Source organism: Somniosus microcephalus, chromosome 4 (genome assembly GCF_052327205.1).
Source record: "Somniosus microcephalus isolate GS21.2 chromosome 4, FLI_Smic_1.0, whole genome shotgun sequence".
Taxonomy (NCBI): domain Eukaryota; kingdom Metazoa; phylum Chordata; class Chondrichthyes; order Squaliformes; family Somniosidae; genus Somniosus; species Somniosus microcephalus.
In genome coordinates, this window is record NC_140990.1 from 214,381,050 (window position 1) to 214,388,457 (window position 7,408).

At 45.2% G+C, this 7,408-nt stretch overlaps 1 long non-coding RNA gene across 1 annotated transcript; it reads right to left on the minus strand.

Annotated features, from left to right (window-relative positions):
* Nucleotides 1-5,828: 5,828 nt before the first annotated feature.
* On the minus strand, nt 5,829-7,062 carry LOC147120205 (uncharacterized). The gene is made up of 2 exons (XR_015077851.1): nt 6,530-7,062; nt 5,829-6,343 (listed from the first exon to the last, which is right to left on the minus strand). It is a non-coding gene; the product is annotated as an uncharacterized LOC147120205 (long non-coding RNA).
* Nucleotides 7,063-7,408: the final 346 nt, after the last annotated feature.

Here is a 7,408-nt window from a genome sequence, read left to right on the forward strand (position 1 = left end):
AAACTGGCGCTACGTGCTGAATATCGGCGCTATTCCGGCGCTGCGGCGCGGCAGGTTCGGGAAGTGCAGGCCTCCTCCTTCCCTTAAGGAGGAGCTGCCTGCACCCGGCCGCGGCCCGCGAAAATCTTTTTAAAAATGAGCCCGGCACCTCGGACAAGTGCCGGGCTTGCTTCTGTTCCGGGGGGGGGGGGGGGGGAAGTCCGGGGAGGGAGCTGCGGCCAGGCGGCCGGCGGGAAAGCGGCCGGCCGCCGTGGTGCCTTTAATGCGCCGGCGCAAAGTCATGTAAGACTCTGTTGCCAGAGTCTTAGTTGCGGCTGCCACGGGCGAGGCGGCCGCAACTGAATTTCGGCGCTGGGGCCCGTCGGCATGGCAACCGGGACGCTGCGCACACCGATGACGTCATCGGTGCCGGCGCAGCACTACCGGTCTACCGCGGCGGAAGGGCCCCAGGCAATTTCGGCGCCAGCGCCAATTGCAGCGCTAGGCCCTCTAGCGCCGCAAAATCGGCGCTAAGGGCACTGAATTTCTAGGCCAATGTTTCTACTTGTGGAAAGAGCAAAACTAGAGGCCATCAATATAAGATAGTGACCAAGAATTCCAATAGGAAATTCAGAGGAAACTTCTTTACCCAGAGAGTGGTGAGAATGTGGAACTCGCTACCACAGGGAGTGGTTGAAGCAAATAGTATAGATGCATTTAAGGGGCGGTTAGATAAGCATATGAGGGAGAAGGGAATAGAGGGTTATGCTGATAGATTTAGATGAGGAAAGACGGGAGGAGGCTCAAGTGGAGCATAAACGCCGGCATGGACTGATTGGGCTGAATGGCCTGTTTCTGTGCCGTATATCCTATGTAATCCTATGTTTTTATATTTCTTGCTAGTTTATTCTCATATTCTATTTTCTCAAATTTTATCAATTTTTTGGTCATCCTTTGCTGGTTTCTAAAGCTCTCCCAATCCTCAGGCTTACTACTATTCTTCACAACATTATAAGCCTCCTCTTTTAATCTAATACTATCCTTAACTTCTTTAGTTAGCCAAGGATGGATCACTTTTCCTGTGGAGTTTTTATTTCTCAATGGAATGTATATTCGTTGAGAATTTTGGAATATTTCTTTAAATGTTTGCCACTGCTTATCTATCGTCATACCTTCTAATCTAATTTCCCAATCTACCTTAGCCAACTCGCCCCTCATATCAAGTAATTGGCTTTACTTAAATTCAAGAGTCTAGTTTTGGACTTAAATATTTCACTCTCAAACATAATGTGAAATTCTATCATATTATACTCTTCTCCAGAGGATCCTTTACTATGAGATCCAATACCGCCCGTTTATGCACCACCGCTTGAGACGAATTTCTAGTCCATTGACTCTTAACTGCCCTTTGAAGTGGTCCAGTAAGCCACTCAGTTGTATTAAACTGTTATCAGTGGTTCAAGAAGAAGGCCCACCATTACCTTCTCAGGGCAGCTAGGGATGGGCAATAAATGCCAGCCTCGGCCTCATCTTAAAGGTTCTGAATTCCTGTCAATTCAGGAAACAACTGACAAAGCTGTAACACTATTCTCCATGACAATGCATCCCTTTTCCTTATCGTTGCACAATGTTAGGATAATAATATAACACCAGTGCTGTGATGTAATATTTTTTCCTTTCATTAGCAATAGGCAGGTTTTCTGTGCTGCAGAACTATGACTGGGCAGCAAAAGGAAAGCAACAACAACTTGCATTTATATTGTACCTTTAATGTCGTTAAATGTTCTCAGAGGCAAAACAGCTACCAATTAGTGCCAGGAGAAGATTCTGGGGAAGTGACTAAAAACAGGGAAAAGAGATCAATTTTGAAGGTGCTTTTGAAGCGACAAGAGGCAGTAAAGTGGAAGGGTTCAAGGAGACCATTACAGAATGTGGGGCCAAGACAGCTGAAAGCTGAAAGCGAGCAAAAGTGCAGAAGAGAAAGTGGGTATTCAAAGGAGGCTGGAAGAACATTGGCACTGATGGCTGGAGGAAGTTGCAAAGGTAGGGATGGGTGAGTCTATGGAAAAATTTGTAAATGAAGACAAGGCTTGTGAACTCATTGCATTGAGGACAGGAAGCCAATGGAGATTGTCGATAGGAACCAGGACAATAGAATTCAGTATTATTACGAGTTGGATTCTATGTACAATAGAATTTAGGAGGCAGGCAGGAGAGCAATAAAAATGTTGAGCCTGGAGATAACAAAGCTGTTGGTAAGATTTTCAGTAGCAGTGGAGGTGAGGTAAAGACAGATGGGAATTGTTCCAGAGGAGGAAATTGGTGGTCTTGATGATGGAGAGCATGTGGGATTTGAACCTCGATTCAGGGTCAAACAGGACCCCAATGTTGTACATGGTCTGATTCAGCCTGAGTAGGCAGTCAGTGAGCAGGATGGAATTGGGAGTTAGGGTCCAAAGATTTTTAGCAAGAGCCAACAAAATGAGCTCTTTCTCATTGGAGATGTTTCTTTGTCATCCATGACTTGTCAGACAAGCAGTCAGGCAGCACGGTAGTTGTCATGAAATTAAGGGTGGGGTGAAGCGGTAGAGGTAGATGTCTTCAGCGTACATATGAAAGCTGACCCCTTGTCTATCGAAAATGTGACTAAGCATATAGCTGAGGGAGCCAATGATGGAACATTGTGGCACTCCAAGAGAGACTGCGATCAGTAAGCAAACAGCTTCAATCATTTTTCAATCCCATGAAAATGCTGCCAGCACAGATACCACCACAGTAACATTACTCTGACACGCAGACAAGTTATAGGCAGCAAATTGATAACTAGAACATACTGGCCTAGAAATTCGGTATAGCCACATTTGGGGCGCTAGTCCTGGCGATGTGCAAAGTTTAGCGCCAGGCGCAATTTAGCGCCACCTAGCGCGATATTGGGTTGCAGCGCCCCCTAAAGGTGATTGTGGCGCTAAATCAGGCGCTGCACGCTACTTTTAAGGCGCTAACCCGGCGGCGCAACCCAATTTCGCGGCGGCGGGGTGCAGCGAGGGTGCTGTCAATAATCACTTTCCCTGAGACACACTGGCCCCGGCCAGCTCTTAAAGGGGCAGGTCAATTGGCATCACCAGACACACACACTGCCTTGTAGGCCTTCAAAGCGGTGGGAGCCTACCTGTGGCGACTTGGTAAGGTCCAGGTAAGCTGTCACTATTAGCGCCAGGCGCTACGGAGGGGGGCGCCACTGAATTTCTGGTCCGGGGCGCCCAAAAGGCGTTGCACACTCAAATGACGTCATAGTCAGCCTGCGCCCATGAGCGGGCACTAAGATTTAGCGCCGGCGCTAAATGCATGCTCAATATGGGGCGAGGCGCTAGGCACCTTGCGCCCGCCCGGAAATTGGCTAGTGCCCCACTTCTCGGCCTCTTTAGGCGTTAATCGGTGGCGCTAACAACCGAATTTCTCCCCCAGAGTCTTTAGTGGGGCGAAGCGCGATCATTTCGTTTCACGTGCTCAGCTGGAGGAACAGTCTCTAGTTGACAATGCCGTGTGTGATCCATTTTTCCACAGCACAATTTCATGTTCCACCAAAAAAAACTTACAAAAGGGAGATTTTCAATATTCATTCAGCCACAGATATTTAAGTTTGCAATAGGAAATAAAAGACACTTTTATTTAGTGAAGCCCACATTAGCAAGGTGCTCAGAGAGAATCTTGCCCTCATAAATCGAGCTATTTAAATACCAGTGAGGGTGAGGCTCATTTCACCTATGGATAGCGGAACTGCCCACGTTGGCAGCAGAAGTAAGCAAAGGTTGAGTAACCATAATTACAGTCTCTAGAGAACAGGCAATTAAGGCAGTAGGTAGATCTAGTTTCTTTAGTATGAATAGAGGAATTAAGAGCTAATGTTCATATGAGTCAATACTAAGTATTATAAACAAGCTTGGAATGCAAAAGTTCCCCTTACCAATGTAAAAATAAATATCCACCTGTCAAAATGGCAGGTTCACTTAAGTTTGCACAACACCGATTTCCTACCACTTACTAGATGCTATTAACAGACTTCGGAAATTCTATAAAGTATGGCATTAACATAGGGTAGCAGTGAAACTAACAGTGATAGGAAGTACCATAAAAGCATGTTTTGAAAAGCACAATGTATATGTGGATTTTCATGGTTATGCAATCAGTGTTAATCAGCTCCAGTTGTAATGTTTCAATGAAGGTTTGTGTAAAGCAGCGATTAAGAAGTCTTTGTAGCACTGGGGCAATGGTGGGGAATGGGGGCGTTGAAGTACCCTGACCTGAAATAATGAAGCATAATGCAGTAGCAAAAACAAATGTGGAAATTCAACACGGATTGGTTGGATGTAGGTTCAGGATCTCAGTTCATCACATAGTCTCAATCTGCATCAGGCTGTCTGGGATCAGTCATCATCTTATTGAATGGTGGAGCAGGCTCGAAGGGCCAAATGGCCTACACCTGCTCCTATTTCTTATGTTCTATGACGTGATAAGCAGAGGCAAGGCACGCTACCATAAATTCAACAAAACAAAGGGCATGTTAATCTGGACGACTGATACGCACAGTGGCATTGGCAGAGGCTTGGGGACAGGTTAGCAGCATGTTCTTTCTGAGGAAATGGTCCACAGTGTGAAACGGTGGGCCCCATTTTTTTAAAAAGGGAACTAAAAAAATATTTTTCAAAATGATGCTGTTTGTGCAAAGGGTTTACCTTCCATCTCTTAGACCAAGATTCAAATCCAGTCCCATCTCATAGGATCAAAGAATTCTAGGGTAAAAAGTTATCTCGGCCTGTTTCTGGGCCAGCGACACGCACCAAACCAGAGAGGTTACACTTTTGGGGCAAACTGCCGACACACGTCGAGCCTCCACAGGCAGCTCGCCCTACAAGAAAAATGCATTTCAGGCCACCGGCAGCAGCCCTCCAATAGATTTCAAGAGGGGGGTTGAATCGGGCAATGGGGGGTGGCGACGATCGCCAGAACTGTGGAGTCACTGAGAGCATTCCTGCCCTTCTCAGCTCCACAGGAAATGTAAGTGTTTTTTAAATTACACCTAACACTTACCTTGGATTTGGTGGCCGAGAGGGCTGGTGAAGAACTCTGAGCAGGGCAGGCTCGATAACTAATTTTATAAAGTGGTCCTGAAACAGGTGTAAGGCCTCTCATTAACATATTGAAGTGGGCTAACTCCTATGGCAGACGCCTAAAAAATGGTCCCCACGAGTTTAGCAGTGGGACCAACGCCCATGCAGATTGGGCACTAAATTGGTATGTTTTGCTCCTGTTTTACACCCGATAAAGGGTACGCAATGCATACAAATTTCTACCCCTCTGTCTTTACTGGCTATAAAGAGCCTATGTGAAACTGGGTCCTACTGGACAGGAGTTCACAACACAAACTGTTAACAAATTGGCACCTCACAGAGAGGTCATAAGGATAGCTGGTGTGGGAAGTGCAAAATTTCAATTTGGTTCAATCTATGGTTGAGATCAAAGCAGCAAAGAGGGAACTTTACCCCGCGTTTCAGCTCAAATGGGAGTGCATGATGTGGCACTGGGTTTTCCAAAGGGAAGAGGTATCCCATTCCCCACCACTGCCATCCCATTCCCAACCACTGCCATCTCCCACATTCCTAAACACCAGAAGGGTGAATTTAAAGAAATATGGTAGCACAGAGACTAAAGAAATAAATGTGAAAGTGGAAGGAAAGGCGATGGGGAGTACAAGCGAAGCTGCTTCATTGCAACTGCTTGGGACAACCTCACGGGTGGCAATAAAACAGGAATTTTTATAAAGCGAGAAGCAATAAAAATTAAGGCTGATCTGATGCATAATAACCTTTATTTGCCTAAATTTCTTAGAATACTGTAAGAAGCTGAATACGGTACAGCATCTTCAAAAACTAAAGACAAAAGCTCACGTCTCGTGAGTTTCTTTTTTATGCTGAGACGAATTCAGCGATTGTTTTTCGGTGAGGATCGGCAGGCTCCACACTTCCCCAGTCCTTCAAGATGTCTGCTTTTCTTTTCAGAATTCCAGAAACCTGAGTTTCATAAACTCCATGCTTCTGTGCAACCAGCTTTTAAATCTTCGATTGCTTCACACTGTTCAAAACACCCACTCGCTCGCGTAGCGACAAGTCAAGGAACTTTTCTCTTCGTCGACTCACCTTGGAGAGCAAACCCACTTCCTCGCAACACTGACGACCATTGCAGGTGACAGGAAACCAGGTCTAACCAGTTCTCAGGCACCTTGACCAACAGACCCAATTAAACTGAAAGGTGAAAAGTCTTGTTTAAAGCAGGATTACTGCGCACCACACTCGCATATAAACAGGAACTGCAACAAATGAAATTGTAATAAAACAAACGTCTTACAATAGGAAGTATAGAGGAAGAAATGGGACTACAGAAATGGTTGTGTTAAAACAGGAATTGCAATTAAGCGAGTTGTGAATAAACGCGTATGACTACTTTATTGTTCAGAACACTCTTCCTTTTAATAGACGAACATAACAAGACTCACCGTGAATTTCTTTGACTTTTTTTGTAAAAATTTCATTTTTCTTGCTATAGTGTACATTCCTAGCCTGATGACTCAGGGCCAAGAGCCTCTCAGGCCATTCCGCACTATCCACACTCCAGGACATTTGCCGCAATGGATGTCACTAGAGCTGTCTAGCCAGAAGGACGAGCTTGCTTGAGATTCTCCACAACAGCAAGAAAATCGACTCTTTGAGAAAGGAAATTCATAAAGGATCTTATTTTTTTCCATAAACAAAAAGTACTCCCTCAGACATGTCCTCCAACTGTACAAGAAAAGGGCTGGTACATGAACAACTCGCACTAGGAGGCAGGGTTTGTATGGGACATTATATTGTATATTACATTATCGTTTGAACCATGAATTACTGCTTTAAGATACTGACTTTTATTGAGGTTAACTACATTGTAGTCATACATTTTACAGCAGAGTAATTATATGTAGATTAGAAAGGGCGATAATTCGCATTCTTTAGAGCCAACAAAAAGGTTGTAAAAAGTGACATTCTGCAGTCCTCAACCACCTCATTGAAGTGTGAGTGAACAATCCTTCTCTCCGAAAGTTGATGTTTTAATGAAAAGCCTGGAAAGACTGCCACCTGCTGGTGGAAAGCGAGTGCCCAGCATCTCAATAAAAGCAACCTTGAAAAAAGAAAGCATGCCGCCTGGAACTTTGCCGTGTGTGGGTAATGTGGGCTCACCACCAGTCTAAAGCAGTCGGTCTCCTCCCCCTCACCCCCTCCTCAAACAGTTATTTTAATCTTCGGCCGTCAGCCCATTCATTATTTATTTATTCACCCCCCCCCCCACCATTAAACAAAGGGAGAGCAGCAGAAAAAGTGCAATTTTATTCATCTTGCCA